We start from the raw sequence: 17,027 nt of genomic DNA on the forward strand, positions 1-17,027 counted from the left end.
TATTTCTTTTTAAGTAAAACTGAGTAAAAAATTCTAAGGTGGAAAAGAAGAAGAATTCTTCTTGACCATCTTTAGTTCTGAATTATCTTGGAACATTTTAACAAATTCTTGTTTTGTCAATGGCTTCTAGTAAAGTCTGAGTCGATGTCCATTTACTAAAAGAGGAATTTTCTCTTCATCAATAGTCTTGATTCTAATTGCACCATTGTCAAAGACACTTTCAACTTCATAAGGTCCAAGCCAGTGGGTTTGGAATTTTCCCTGAAAACTTTTGAACTTTGAATCAAAGAGTAATGCCCAATCTGTTGGGTGAAATTTCCTTTCTTTAATGTACTTATCATGCCATCTAGATCTCTGTTGTTGAACTAGGCTAGTTCTCTGGAGAGCTTCTTGTCTGATTTCATGAAGCTCATTAACTTGTCTCATCCTTTGCTTCTGTGCTTTTGATAAGTCAAGACCTAAATGGAATTTTGTCTTATAGGTCTAGATCTGGAACTCTATCGGAAGTAAGACTTGCTTCCCATAAACAAGTTCATAGGGAGTATGTCCTGTAGTATTTTTCCATGTAGTTCTATAGGCCCATAAAGCTTCTGGAAGATTTTCCACTGAGTCCTTTCTGTGTAGATGTACAGTCTTGGTAAGGATTGGCTCAATCACCTTATTTGTGGACTCAACTTGTCCATTGGCTTATGGATGGTATGGAGAGGAATTCTGATGTTTGATCTTGTATTGCTCCACAAGCTTCTGCATTAATATGGATGTGAACTATGTTCCTTGATCTGTTACAATCTCTCTTGGAACACCAAAATGAATGAAAATATCCTCAAAAAGAAATGAAACTACAACATTTTCAGTAGCAAAAGGAAGTGCTTTAGATTCTACCCATTTAGTGACATAATCAATACATACCAGAATATACCTATTTTGCTTTGAAGGTGGGCTGATTGGTCCAACACAATCTAGTGCCCACGTCTCAAATGGTTCGATGAGTACCTATGGTTGTAGTGGCATTTCATTTGAAAGAGTGGGTTTGTCCATTCTATGACAATTGCCACATCTCTTGGCATATTCCTTGGTGTCCCTCAAAACGAAACGCCAATAATATCCTAAAAGCAAGATTTTGTAAGTAGTTCTTCTGTCAGAAAAATGTCCCCCACATGGCTCATCGTGGCAAGCTTTAAGTATTTCCGGTATTTTTTCCTCTCAAACACATCTTCTGATGATGAGATCTGGTCCTGTCTTATATAACTCTTCATTTATCCATGAATAAGATGTGCTATTGTGGACTATTCTCCTCTTTTCTTTAGGAGATAAATGAAATGGCATTTTTTCCTGTAGCTAAATAGTTAGCAACATCTGCATACCAAGGTGATTTAGTAGATACCGCAAAAATATATTCATCAAGAAATTTATCCTCTATGGGTTGATCATTATTATAATTTTTTATTCTAGATAAAAAATTAGAAATTGTGTTCTGTTTTCCTGGCCTATCTAGAATGGTTATGTTGAATTATTGTAATAGTAAGAGCCATATGGTTATTCTTCTATTAGTAACTGGTTTATTCATTAGGTATCTAATGGCAGAATGGTTTGTGTGAAAAAAAGTTTCATAGCCAGTTATGTAGTGACTGAATTTGTTAATGGCATGAACTATAACTAAAAACTCCTTTTCAGTTACAATATAATTTAACTCTGCATGAGTTAAATTTTTACTAGTATACTAGATTGCATAAGCAGTAAGATATTTTTGTCCTAACACAGCTCCTAAGGTTGAATCTAAAGCATCCATTGAGATATGGAAAGGCAATTTCTAGTTAGGTCCTTTTAAGATAGGTGCTTCAGAAATTCTCTTTTTCCAAGTTTCAAAGGCAACTTGACATCTAGAATCCCAATTGAATTCACAATCCTTCGTAAGCAATTTAAAAAGTGTGGATGCAATTTTTGTGAAGTTTTCTATGAATCTTCTCTAATATCTAGTAAAACCAAGAAAACTTCTAATATCTCATTGATAACTTGGCACTGATAACTAAGAAATGACTTCAACTTTAGACGATTCTAACTTAATTCCATCTCCTGTAATATGGTGACCTAAAACAATTCCTTCGTTAAACATCATGAAACATTTTTCATGGATTAATGAGAGATCTGTTTCTTTACATCTTATTAATACTTTTTCTAAATTCTCCAGTGCTTCATTGAAAGAATCCCCATAAACTGTGAAATCATCCATATACACTTACACACAATCATGAATAAGATTAGAGAAAATTCTGAGGACTGCTCTTTGGAATATAGTTGGAGCATTGAATAATCCAAAGGGAAGTAGTCGGTGAGCATAAGTTCCCCATGGACAAGTGAATGTGGTTTTATCTTGATCTTCAGGGGCTACCTGAATCTGGTTATATCCATTGAACCTATCCAAGAAGGAAAATTACTTTTTTCCTACTAATGTGTCTAAGACCTGATCTATAAAAGGTAGTGGAAAGTGGTCCTTTAATGTTGCTTTATTTAATTCCCTGTAATTGATGCATACTCTCCATTTTCCATTTTTATTTGGAACGATTACTAGGGGTGAAACCCACTGACTATCGGATATCGGATAGATGAAATTTACATTTAACAATTTTTGCAATTCCTCCTTAACAATTTCTTTTAAATTCGGGTTCATTCTTCGTTGAGGTTGTCTAACCGGTCTTGCATTATGTTCAATGTAGATATGATGTATGCAATTTTTAGGATCAATCCCTCTCATGTCAGTGTATTCCCATGCAAAAGCAGAAGAATGTTTTTGTAAAATTTCTATCAATTGATTCTTTTGTAATTCTTCCAAGTTTTCATTAACATTCAAGGTTTTCCCTGGAAAGATTTCTATCGAAGAATTCCCAAATTTTTCCATGGAGAGCAATGATACATGTTTAGATGAGAGATACTCATTTCGACTATGATCATAATGTGAGGAAGATTCATTATTTTCCAGTAGGTTTAGAATTTGGTCTTCTTCTCTTACTTGTTCAGTAGTAAAAATAGGTTGTATATCCTCTTCATCTTATATCCATCATTCATTTTTTGTGTCTATTATTGTTATTGTAGGAGGGTATAATGTAAATTTCTTTTTATAATTTCCATCTGAGATAAACATGTCACTTGATCTACAACTGATGAAAGCATCAACTGTGGCTAATCAAGGCCTTCCCAGAATTAATGGATGTCCTCCGAAATTAATCTTGGGTGTTAGGACCATGAAATCTGCAGGATACTCCCAAGAATCTAAGGATACACAAACATCTTCCAGCACACCATCAGGTTTAATCACAGACCTATTTGTTAATTGCAATAAGGTTGGTGTGTATTGAAGGTTAGGAAGCCTAAGTGTGCCCATTACTTGTCTACTCATTATGTTTATGGTTGCTCCTCGATCAATCAGTGTGTTTGGTATTTCAGTTCCATTGATGTGAATTTTTACAATGGGGCTTCTTGGATCTAAATTTTTTGAATTGTCGTCTTCCCCATCATAATGTTTGCAATTTTTCCAGCTAATTGAATTCTTTTTATGTCTTTTATTTTTCTTCCTGATCTTTGTGTACTTAGTCCTTAATTGTTTTCACAAAAATTGGTATTTCCTTTATGGCTTGTAATAAAGGAATATTATAGACAGACATTTATCAATTCACCCTTCATACTGTAATCATGCAAGATAATTTGTTTTTCTACTCCATCAATTTTCATCTGTTCAGGGAAGGGTGGTCTAATTGATATCAAGGGTTGTTCTATGATGGGAGTATTTATTGGAACATTTTTTGTTTGTTTATTCTCTTTTTTAGGGAGAGAGGTCTCTCCTTCTTCTAATTGGTTTTTATGTTTTTGAAGATTAGGTCTTGTTTCTTGTATGACAATAGGGGGTTTTGTTTATAACACTATTTCAGACCTTAATTGGACATTATTTAGGTCTAGTGGAGTTATTCCATAAGTTTGAGGATTTTGCCGCTCCATGTTGTACACAGGTTGTTGTGGTATTTTATTATTAGGATTCATAAGTGGTTGTTTGGGTAGTTTATTTGGTTTTTGTGGAAATGGTAGGGAGAGCTGTGAGTTAGGATTCTGAACTTGAATTTGTGGTAATTGATTAGCTTGGGAAATTTGATTAGATGGAGGTAGAAATTGTGGTGGAAGATAGGATGGCGAATATTGTTGATATTGAGCATAGGCCCCATAAGGATTTTACCATCCTTGATTCCAAAATTGTGACTATGGCTAAGCCCAAGGCTGCCAAATTGGATTCCAATTATTTTTTGAAGACTAAGCAATTTGTTGTGGTCTGAACCCTTGTGGTTAATTTGATTGGGGGTTTTGGCATGGTCTCTTGGCTATAAAGTAAAGAGGATCTACTTGTTCTGGTATTCCTTCATCATTAAATATAGCCTTGAGAACTGGTAAAGAAGGACATTCCTTCGTATCATGATTATCTGCACATATGACACAAGTTTCTATGGCTTTTGAATCTAAGGGGCACTCTCCTAGAGCATGTTTCTTTTGACATTTAGGATAGAATATAGATAATGCATAATTTTTAGAATTTTGCTTGTTTTGTATTTTAAGGGTGTCTATTTGCTCACTTAGGCTCCCTAAAATATCTGTCTTAAAGGTATGAAGAAAATTTCATAATTCTGCCCTGCTGACTACCCCAGCTGTAGATTTATTAATTCTTGACAAGAGAGGGTCTCTAGGACTCCTTCCAACCTGTGCTTTACCCCTTGAGATATGTACACATAAATCACAAATATTTGCAAATGGTTGTTGGGAAATATCTCCTTTCCGAGTTAGGTTAATGAGATCGATCCACTCACCTTTAATAGCTCTGAGTAAGTGGGCTTTAAGGTTTCCTCATCCAAATTGTCCATTTTTTATCTTTTAACATTGTAGACAAATATTTCTACTAAATATTCAAGATTTCCATCTTATTTTTGTGTCATTTTGAAGACTTCATCTTTAAGGTTACTAGGCATACAATAATCTCTATATTTGCCTAAGAAAGCCTCTTTCATTTGTCCCCATGTTGTTATAGAATGCACTCCCAGACTCATGAAACATTTTAATGCTGAGTCTTTTAATGTAGAAGGGAACAATTTTAGTTTTTGAGCATCATGCAGATAGTCATACGATCTGCATAATACTTCAAATTTGAAGAGAAATGTCTCTGGGTCTTCATTTCTTTTTCCATGGAAATTAGGAATAATTGAGGGTGATATATTTTTCATTGTGAGGGTTGTATCTTATCACGAATAGGAAATGCAGAAGGATATTGGTTTCCTCCACCTCTACCACCTCCTCTGTTCCTATCTCCACCTCCTCCTCTACCTCTACCTCTACCTCCTCCAATCCTATTTTCCTCACCATGGACATTGTATACCTCTCCTTCCCCTTCTTCAGCCACGATAGATTCTTCAGAACTAATATAGTGTTCTCTAATTCTTATGGTTCCTCTATCAATGGTTGTTCAAAATAAGTTTCCTGTTCCTCTTCTTCACTGGGAACTTCTAATTCTTCTCCCAAAATTTGCTCACCAGTGGAGGATAGAAAAATTACTCCTACAGTTGGGGATGTAGCATTTTATTCAATTACAGCTTCAATAGAGGAAGTGGGTGAAGTTCTGGATTGGATTTCTGATCTTGAGACTTCAGCCACGATAGATTCTTCAGAACTAATATAGTGTTCTTCTAATTCTTATGGTTCCTCTATCAATGGTTGTTCAAAATAAGTTTCCTGTTCCTCTTCTTCACTGGGAACTTCTAATTCTTCTCCCAAAATTTGTTCACCAGTGGAGGATAGAAAAATTACTCCTATAGTTGGGGATGTAGGATTTTATTCAATTACAGCTTCAATAGAGGAAGTGGGTGAAGTTCTGGATTGGATTTCTGATCTTGAGACTTCAGGAAGTCTTTATCGACCTCTAAACAAGATTCAGGTTTGAGTTGGTGGTGTGGAATCTCGTGAGTGGATTTGTGGGAATTAAACTTCTTCCTCGCCCTAAAAATCTACCTCTAGAGTCACTATCCCTACGCATATCATGTTTTGAATTAATGATTTTTTTTCTTAACTTCTATTTGTACTTCCCCAACAACAATGCCAAAATGTTTGGCCAATTTAATGTCCTTAAATTGTCAATCATAAATTATCGACCAAGGCAGGTATACTTATGAAGCACATGTGCACTATATGTGCTAGAAGTTATTTTTATGTCGTTATGTTCTTGTAAGGATCTAAAATTAAATTTAGTATGAAGATGGTATCGTTAATTCTATTAGTGTCTTAATCCCTAAAGTTGTCAGCTAATTTCGTAGGAGTTATTCTCTATTGAATCAATTTATGGATGATATGAGAGTGATTCTAGGTTTACTTGTGTTAGATTGTTTTGGATTTTTGTCTTGACTTTTTATGCTACGGCCAAATCTAATTTACAATGTGTAGGAGAAATCTGTTCTATCAAACTATAAATGAATAATGTCTAAATTCAATTTCTAAGAAGAAGGCTCTCACTCTTTTACTTATTCAGTTTCATCCAAACAAGACATTATGAACAATAGTTATGCTATGAAATAAAATAGTTGGACTACACTAAATAGAAAGAAGATGAAAATGACCACATTGTACAAGATAAAAAGAAAATCAAATGGAAGAGTTAAACTAGGTATAAAGCAAAGGCAATTGCTTGTGCATACAATGATTCAATGGTGGACTCAACATACTGCATTTCTGCACACAAAACAGAGTATTTAAGTAATGAAAGAAATCTTAGTGAAAGCGGTGAAAGAATTGTTACTAGTCGTAGGGACCCTCCACGAATCAGTCGACAATCTCCAATCAACGTAACGTATAGCAAACATAAAACCAAGACTATTACTTGCAAACGAATCTTAACAAACTGTTCTAAAACATTACATCAATCGGCGTGCACCCAAAACACAAAGCAGCCATAGTTTTTATAATAATTCTTCGGCATAACAGTATGAACATTTCAAGCCTAAATATCTTTATTTCAATCAAAATATATCACTAAACAATTGATTTTCTATTCGGAAAGAAAATCGATAAGATTTCGTTGAAACTCAGATTCTGTCCTGGCGATAATCTTGTAGTTGACTTTGGGGTTGACTGTTATCATGTGACCTTCTTGATGAATTGGTTCGAGGAAATAGGAAGGAATACACGAGGGGACTATCCCTTATCTATTTGTATCTTTCTTCACTAAGCTGGAGCTTCTGAACCATGTGAATAATGGATGCAGCTGTAGAAATAGGCCAATTCCGCATCCGAATGCATACTTTAACAAAGCAACAATGTATATAGAAAAACATGAAGAAGAAGACATGTAAATGCTTACCTTTAACAAAACCTTGTGCCTATTGCATTATTTAGGTGATAAGTATAGGAAAAAAGGGGAGAAATATACACAAAAATGAATGTCAAGGTAAGACAGTGTTTGGACTCTACATGTCTTCTTGGTGTATCATAGCTTCACCTCTACATGGCAAGGTGTGTGGAGTCTTCGATGGTCTTGGTGTTCGCTTGATGTTGTGTTGGGCATGGAATCCCCCCACAGCATGTTTTGGGGCTCAAAGCCCAAGTTTTGGTCAAATATATTGTAATACTCCGTGAATTATGGGCGCGGAGCGCGAAGTATAGGTTGATTCATAAGGTTGTCAGCCCTAAAGTATTGTAATGTAATGTAAAGTCATGTTGGCCTACCCATGATCCGTGGACCATGGGATTGTATAAATAGAGTGAGGCTCTAAGTTTTAAATATAGCAAACAAGGAGGAGAGAAGCATACGAATGGTTCAAGCATAGAGTAAGAGTCTGAGAGTATTGGGCGGTAGTAGTAGGAAGAGGATCTGCAGCTGAGTGCATAGAGGCCTAGTAGAGTCTGAAGTTGAGTGCGCGAACCCCTGCAGCTGAGTGCGCAGGGCGGTATCGAGTCTGTGTTTTCGAGAAAATTAGTGTATTTTTGATCTGCTAGTCCCATTAAGATGGGTAGCTATATTAGAAACAAACAATCAAAGAAAATTGTGATTTCCTTTATGTATGATAGATAAGAGAGAAGCAAAGAGTACCAGCCTGAATCTTCTACTTGGCTCCTTGCTTGTTTCCTCTCTCCCTTGATAGAGCTTGCCACTCCTCTCCTACTTGTCCTACTTTAGAGAATACCTGTAGAGGCAAAGCAACAAAACACCATCAAAGCATCTCGATCTATAATACCATAAACAATGCAGAATCAGAAATACATTGACCATACAATTGCATTCACAAATAACAAGATTCACAAATACACGATTATATGGAGGAAAAGTCAAATAAATTTATTAATAGTAGAAGAGAAGATTACAACCCAGCTGTCTGATCTAGCATCATCCTCCTAGCATCAAGGCCCTCTTCACCTCATGAAAAGCAAAATCACCCAACAATACAATGTCTCTTCTCAAAGATAAACCAACAGCACTTCCTTACAAAATACAAAATTCCAACCTCAAGATCTCTCAGATGAGGGATCCATATATAGATGTCTTGCAAGGGTGTGAGTAAGCTCTCTATTTTTGATTAGTTTCATTCCAATGATATTTCTTGGTTCCACTTGGAGATTTCCTTGATCTCTTACTCATCCCTAGGCGAATTCAGAGAGGCAAGTGTCATATGAGAAGTTTCTAGAAGATTCCCTGGGCATCCACTTAGCAAACTGTCTCTGCCATTTGTCTATTCTTCCTCATCACACCCCACAGAAGGCTCTTTCAGTATGCATCACACTTGCCTAGTGTAGCAGCCAGTATGCATCGCACCTTGACCATGGAGAAGTCAGTATGCTCCAGTTTTGGCCAGTTCTGAGTGGTTTTTCAGGTGGAACTTCTGGGAAATGATGTATTCAGTTGACCATGATTCTTTAGGGTATGAAACAACATTTTTAGGGGTTAAAGAGCCCTTGGTTTATCGACATATATGATTGGGGTTGTAGTGCCCAAATATGTCTATAACAATTGCCCCCTAAAGCATGACGTCGTAAATCTTCTGATGTCGGGTGAAATGCTTTATCATGAGGATTCGAGGTATTTGAACTGGAAGGTGAGGCGGGCATTCCCATGCTCAACTTTATAAATTCATTCTCATGTACATGGAACAGATAACCATCTGTAGTTGCAGACTGGTGATTCTTTTTATGTAGAGTCATCATCCCTTAGCTTGGATGATCATCTGTGCAGCTTCTGTGTATATTTGATGTCTTTATTTTCCTAAAGATATCAGAGCCCGGATGGATGAAACTAGATCCGAGGTCTTCAAACTCATTCAATATTCACCCGATGTACAAGTCGATCCATGTGAAAAGATGTTCTAGAGTCGAACATAGAAAGACATCACCTGATTACCAGCCAATGATGTAAGCTGTTAACAGGCGCGAGAGGAATCACCGATAATAATAATGACCCTTAAGGTACTACAGTAAAATTCACGTGGTGTGAATATATGAGTCGATGTCGAACACCACGCAAAATCTTTCGGTCGAAGGCCATTGATGTAAACCTGTCGTCGGAAGTGAGAAACTTGCCATTGAGGCATGCAAGCTTCAAAGTACTGAAAGGGTTGTTTCTAAGTCAACTTCTTGGATAATGAGCTAATGTCGACAAGAAGTGACTCGTCATAGGAGGGCCTTGATGTATCCCACATCTACGACACAAAACGAACCAAATGATTTTCTGGAGGTGAAAACGATCTGATGATACAAGGTTCAGGAATGGCGGTCACGAAAAATGGAGGGTGAAGGTATTGCATTGGATGCAGTGTTAGCTGGGTGGTGAATTCTCTGAATGACTTCTCTTGAACATGTCAGTGACACTGAAATGGATTGGTAGCGTTAACCCCAAAAGATGGATGGTGTGGAGGACCAATGGTGATATGACAGGTGAATGGAATAACCCAACCCGACTCAATCATGGTGATGGAGTGAAAGTGTCATGTTCAAGAGTGACCTACTACCAATAAAATTCTTCAGGTTTTCTTCCTTTTTTTCCCCAGTCACTGTTGACGAGTGCCTCTTTATTTTTGTCAAGCTTGAGGAGGATAACATATGCTTCTTCTATAATTTGCCCTTTGGGCAAACCTGTCGCTATGTTTTAGCGAGCCTAGCGACAGTGAAACTCATTCTTGTCTAGGTGGACAAGTTTGTCGCTATTATTTTAATGAGTTCAATGACAAGGATAACTCGATCCTTTTCATGTTTAGAGAGTTTGAAAAGGGACGAAAAAAAAACTCCAGCAGTCCTTTTTCGTAGCATAATCCCTTAAGTCCAAAAAAGTATAAAATAATATGAAAGGGATGACTTTTCGATCGCTTTAGCGAGCCGAAAAAGACAAGTGCTCGATCTTTTTGTTTGATAATCCCTCAGGTCCCAAAAGATTAAAATGTACAGGAGGGATGGTGCTTCCCTTTACTTTAACGAGCTGGAAAGGCCAATAGCTCGGCAATCTTTTCATATTTAGCGAGTCTAAAAAGAGCTTAAAAGAGACTTGTTTTTTAGGAACAAGTGATGTTTTCGGGTAGCAGCTAGTTCCAGGTAAGTTTGGAACTTCTCAAAACATGGTAGTGTGAAGAGGGTGGCTAACAAAATCACTTGTCGCAGCTATTCCTCAAAAGGGTAAACAATCAAGTGGAAGCGTATGATCAGTCAGAAGAATGGAGGTGATGGAAGAACACAACCAAGGTTCAAAAGGCTGATAGCATGGCAATCACAGAGGTCGTTTACTGAAGGCAGGTTTATTTTTTAATGAGCTTGAACCTTGTGCCAACATGTGCTCAGTGGTGGGTTTATTTTTTAACGAGCTTGAACCTTGCGGAAACATTGCTCATGCCAGTCATTTAAAGATGTCTCTTATTAGTAGGTTCATTTTTTAGCGAGCTTGCACCATGTGAAACTTTGCTCATTACCTTTTCATGTAGGCTAGAAACGACCAAACTACAAAGCTAACTACACTAAAAGCTAAGGAACTACTGAGGTTAGGTAGGATGGTTTTTTCCTCTGTCGAGGAAAAATCCTTCCTTTGGTTCGTCTGGTGTGTAGATGTTTCCAGACCAACTGCCTAACCTAAGAAGTTGACACTAAAAAGCTAAAATGCAAAAAACGCTAAAAAGCTAAAAAAACGAAATTGGTCATATTTTACTTGCATAAAAAGGTTTTCATGCCCCCAGGCATGGAGAAAAGGAGAGTTTCCAGGTTACCATATGGAAGTCCTTGTGGTTAGGTAGGATTGTTTCTATCACCGGTTAGACAAAAACACTTCCTTCGCTCTACCCATCGAAATAGAAAAAGGTGAATGGTGTGAGCTTCCAATCATATAACCTATGAGGAAATAATTGTTTCAGATTGATCCCATAACCTACAAGGAAATGGTGTTTTAGACCAATCATATAACCTACAAGGAAATCTATCGTTTCAGTTGGGTTCGTCTGCTGAAGCAGACCAGGGTGCATGCCCCCTAAACTTCATTACATTCACCAAACTACTCGCGGTAATTAGGGACGATAGATAAGAGATAAGCAAAGAGTACCAACCTAAATCTTCCGCTTGGCTCCTTGCTTGTTTCATGTCTCCCTTGATACAGCTTTCCACTCCTCTCCTACTTGTCTCGCTTTAGAGAATACCTATAGAAACAAAGCAACAAAACACCGGCAAAGCATCTCGATCTATAATACCATAAACAATGCAGAATCAAAAATACATTGACCATACAATTGCATTCACAAATAACAAGATTCACAAATACACGATTATATGGAGGAAAGCTCAAATAACTTTATTTATAATAGAAGAGAGGATTACAATCTAGTTGTCTGATCAAGCATCATCCTCCCAGCATCAAAGCCCTCTTCACCTCATGAAAAGCAAGATCACCCAACAATACAACGTCTCTTCTCAAAGATAAACCAACAACACTTCCTTACAAAATACAAAATTCCAGCCTCAAGATCTCTCAGATGAGGGATCCATATATAGATGTCTTGCAAGGATGTGAGTTAGCTCTAGGTTTCTGATTGGTGTCATTCCACTAATAGTTCTTGGTTCCACTTGGAGATTTCCTTGATCTCTTATTCATCCCTAGGCGAATTCAGAGAGGCAAGTGTCATATGAGAACTTTCTAGAAGATTCCCTGGGCATCCACTTAGCAAACTGTCTCTGCCATTTGTCTATTCTCGCTTATCGCACCCCACAAAAGGCTCTTTTAGTATGCATCGCACCTGGCTAGTGTAGAAGCCAGTATGCATCACACCTTGACCATGGAGCAGTTAGTATGTGTTATAGACATTTTTGTGCCTCACAGCATTGAGCATGAAATGTCCATAATCTAAGGGATCCAAAGTCCCTAAACATGTTGTTCCTACCCCTAGAGGAACAAGGCTAACAAACCACATCAATTCACAGAAGTTCTCCACCAGAAACTGCTCAAAAACAAGTCAATTCAGGATCAATTCAGTGGCTCCACTAGCTGTTTGCGCTGAATGTCAAGGCCAACACTGGCTACCTGCACTGCAACGCAGGTAGAAGCACTACCAGGGTGCGCTGAGCGAGAGTTGACAAATGGCAAGTTCATTCCAAGAGGTGTCAAGACCCAGGAAGCTTCCAGAATCTTCCTCAATGACACTTGCCTCAGTGAATTCGACTAGTGATGAGTAAGAGGTCCCCAATCTCCAATTGGAAGCAAGAACCTCCAAGTGGAATCAAGAACTGACAGAGGGAGAGGACACTAGTCAGATCTCAAGCTGACTCATCCTCTCTCCAAACATCTATATATGGATCTCTCCTCCATGAGATCTAGAGGCTGGAATTTTGTTATTGCAAAGAATTGTTGTTGGTTTGAGATTGGAATCATTGGGTGCTTAATGCTTTAAAGGGGGTGAAGATAGGAATTCCATTTGCTGGGAAGGAGATGCTGGATTGGCGCCCTTTGGGTTGTATCTCTTCCTGAACCTTGTTATTCATCAATAAAGCTATCTTGGTTTCTCCTATATACTGGTGTATCTTTGATGTATGATTGCATTAGTATGTTTAGTTTATTTCTAATCCTGAACTAGTTATGAATATGAATCTATGTCTTTGTGTAGTGTTCTCTTCTTGTGATCTTGCAGAAACCTCTTGAAGCTGGGCGAGCGAGAAGGCAAGTAGCTGGGAACTCTCAAAGAGAAGGGAAACTGGATCGAGGGACAAACAGAAGACACCGGTTAGTCCATCCATCTCTCTTCATTCTTAATTCATAAAGGAAGAATACTAGAATAGCTGTTTCTGTTTGTTGCTAAGGCACTGTCACACCTTAGGTGGATAGGATCGTCCTGCATAGGCATTTTTCCCCACAACAGTATGGTCCAGTTTTGGCCAGTTCTGAGTGGTTTTTCAGGTGGAACTTCTGGGAAATTATGTAATCAGTTGACCATGATTCTTTAGGGTATGAAACAACTTTTTTAGGGGTTAAAGAGCCCTTGGTTTATCTACATATATGATTGGGGTTGCAGTGCCCAAATATGCCTATAAAAGTCTGTAATATTGATCGAAGAATAATAAAGAGAAGTTGATTCCTATTTTTGTGTATTTGCTTGTGCATTGCCTTCTTTACACTTATATTGTTTTATTTGTCGTGCGCACTGATATGATTGTTGAATATGATGTAATAATCATTAGTCTTACACAAATAAGTTAAATAATCGGGTAATAACAGATTGAATAGCAAGGAACTTGGGTATTATACGGGTTGTGCCTCGAGTAGGGCTGCGTGGAAGCAGCATCGCAGGTTGCGAAGGAATAATAAGTGCGTGTAGCGATGTGCATGCAGGGTCAAACCACGGACCTCCAGAAGCTCATTTAACATTCCCAGGGTGTGGAAACCCGGTTCTAGCACCCTCCCATACTACTTCGGGTGAGACCTCAGTCCTCACTCCGTGGACTATTTCCGAAAGGGCCAGTAGTATCGGGATTTACTTGGCTAAATCACCTCTGAGCTTGGGTCAGGCCCATACAAGCCAACAAATGGTTCCATTGTTGGGACCAGTATCTACATAAGGGATGTCTGAAGTCGTGCCACTGGAATCCAACAAAGAAAGAAATTGAAGAGTGGTTGGACAAGAAGATTCACGAGTTCGCGACGTAGGAAAATAGAACTCCGCGAGTATCTAAGGAACAGTGGTTGGAGCACTACTTGTATATGGAAATCCACGAAATTTTCTTTGCATCCTTTCCTTTTGAGCTGTATGAGTGGATCACGAAGTTAGCAGACAACCAGGGAAGGTGTAGGCTTGACAAACCAATAGTGTTGACTCCAGAATTAGTGCACAGACTAGAAGCGTTAGTAGATAAGATCGCACGAGCTGTGGACCATTGGCTCGACTGAATAATAGGAGGATTTATCACTGAGTTTGCGGCATACACGACTGTCAGCTACAGTGAGACAGAGCGATGTTTCCTCAAGGGACCGCGAGGTAAGTATTAAATCTTTGAACACTTGGATTAAGATGCTATGGTGTGAAAAGTGGGTTATGCAAATAAATTAATGTTTGGAGCTATGTGAAGTGGGAAGATCTACAGAAGCAGAGGTAGCGAAGAATTCGAATCCAGTCCTTTAATTTCACCCTCGTGGGAGAGCGAGGAAGAGCTCGTGAAAGTTTCTTCGAGAAGCATGGTTAGTTTGATAAGGCAGTGAATTCTGTGTTTACCACCTCCACCCACACCGCCACCCATCTCACCCTCCTCACCTCCATCTCTACCCACCCCACCTCCGCCACCACCACAGTTGAGTATGGCGAGTGCGATAAAACTACCGGTATTCAGAAGAGTGGGGAAATGAAGATCCGGACCAATTCTAGTTCGTGGTAAGAGCAGTATGGAAAGCACAAGGCATTGTGGATGACAATTTTAAAAAGGATATGCTGGTGAGCGTGCTGCAGGATCACGCATTAACATGGTATATCAAGCGTTCTAATGACCACCCAAATGCAGGAATCGTAGAGATCCAGGTCGAGCTCAACAATGAATTTAGCAGGCCAAAATGGAAACACAATCAATCATCGAGTTTAACAAGATCGCGATGCTCCCAAGCGAGACCCCCTGGGATATGGACAAAAGGCTGAAGAGTACGATTTGCGAATCCAATATGACATTGACAGATGGACAGCATTGCGCATAGTTTGTAGCCTCACTTACGCCACACTTAAGGACGGTGTTGTCACAGCAAAAACTTTCCACCTAAGCTGAAGCATTGGAGATGGCAATGAGATTACATGAGACCACTATACAAGACCTTGGGTACAACAAATCCACACACAACTGCAGAATCTGTGTCTGGAAATGCAAAGTTTGAAACAGGACAGGACACCTTGGCCGACGGCGCACGAGGAAGTATGGTGCATAAAATGCAAAGGCCAAGAGCATGACAAGGACCATTGTCCAGTGTTCGCGAACTACTTGGTAGGAGGAGGGCCGATGCCATTAAGACCTGAGGCATAGGCAGGGTTTAGCACGGTGCCTACATTATGGTGCGCAATCTGTCAAATAGGAGGAAAACACACTATGGATACTTGTCATCTGTTGCATAAGTATATGCAGACGTCCCAGCAATTGTTTTGTAATTTCTGCAGGTCGGTAGGCCATGGTGAATGCACCTGTCGAAGCTGCAAACTAATGATGGATCAAACTCCTACCTACAGGGTGCAGACCAAAACATGAGCCCTCGACCCAAATGCAGGGAAGGCGCGCACTGGATTTCAGGGGCGCGGTCGAGGTTGAGGCAAAATGGGACCAGGACGGAGTCACGAACAACTAATTTGTTACAATTGCGGAGGGCCGGGGCACTATGCCCGCTATTATACAAACCCGACAAGGACATCATGTTGGTATTGTACTTAATTTTATCATGAGGTGGAAGACTGCCTTTCGTTGATAGCGAGGATGCGCGAAAAAGGGGTGCTCCAGCCCCATCCGAGTCAAAACTTTCAGATGATGAGGTCTGAGCCACGCAAAGAAGACCCAAATGTAAACATGATGCTCAGGAGCGGTATGACCACAGACGATGATAAAGGGAAGTAGCCAAAAGAAAGTGCATGGGTTCGCAAGGCTCCTACAAAGGAACCCAAATTTTATTTAGAATTCGTGAAGGAGACATTCATGGAAGCTAATAAGAGCTTCACAGGGGCCTCCACTTCAGGTAGTAAGGATCAACTAGAACCAGGTGTTTCGGGGAAAACTAGTGTCTTGTCAAACGACTAGCCATTTAGGTTTGGCAGCTACCCTAGAAACAACAGCTTAAAGTAATTCAACGATTTCTTCTATGTGCAACAGATAAAGGAACCAACCTGGAACTTCCACTTAATTCCTTGCTTGATCTTTCTCCCGCTTGATAGAGCTTGAAACTCCTCTCCGTACTTAACCTGCTTGGAGAGTACCTGCACAAGTACAGCAACAAAGAACCGTCAAAGCATCGTGATCTATTACAACATAAACATTACAGAATCAGATATATAATGAACAAATGATAGCATTCACAAATGATAACATTCACAATTGCACAATCATATGGAAGAAAACTTGAAGAACTTTATTAAATAGAAGGGAGAATTACAACCCAGTTGTCTGATCCAGCATCATCCTCCCAGCTTCAATCCCTCTTCACCTCATGAAATAGCAATATCACACCAACAATACAATGCTCTTTCCTCAATTACAAACTATCAACACTTCCTTGCAATTCACAATATTCCAGCCTCTGGATCTCTTAGATGAGGGATCCATTTATAGATGTGTGCAAGGGTGTGAGTCATCCATGGGGTTTGATTAGTGTCATTCCACTTGTTACAATTGGTTCCACTTGGAGATTTCTTGGATCTCTTACTCATCCCTGGGCGAATTCAAAGAGGCAAGTGGCATAGGAGAAGTTTCTAGAAGATTCCATGAGCAACCACCTAGAAAATTGTCTCGGACATTTGTCCATCCTCACCCATCACACCCTATAG

The sequence above is a fragment of the Pinus tabuliformis genome, chromosome 1_1 (assembly GCF_031772625.1).
Source record: "Pinus tabuliformis cultivar Carrire ecotype Pingquan chromosome 1_1, CPIR1, whole genome shotgun sequence".
NCBI lineage: Eukaryota > Viridiplantae > Streptophyta > Pinopsida > Pinales > Pinaceae > Pinus > Pinus tabuliformis.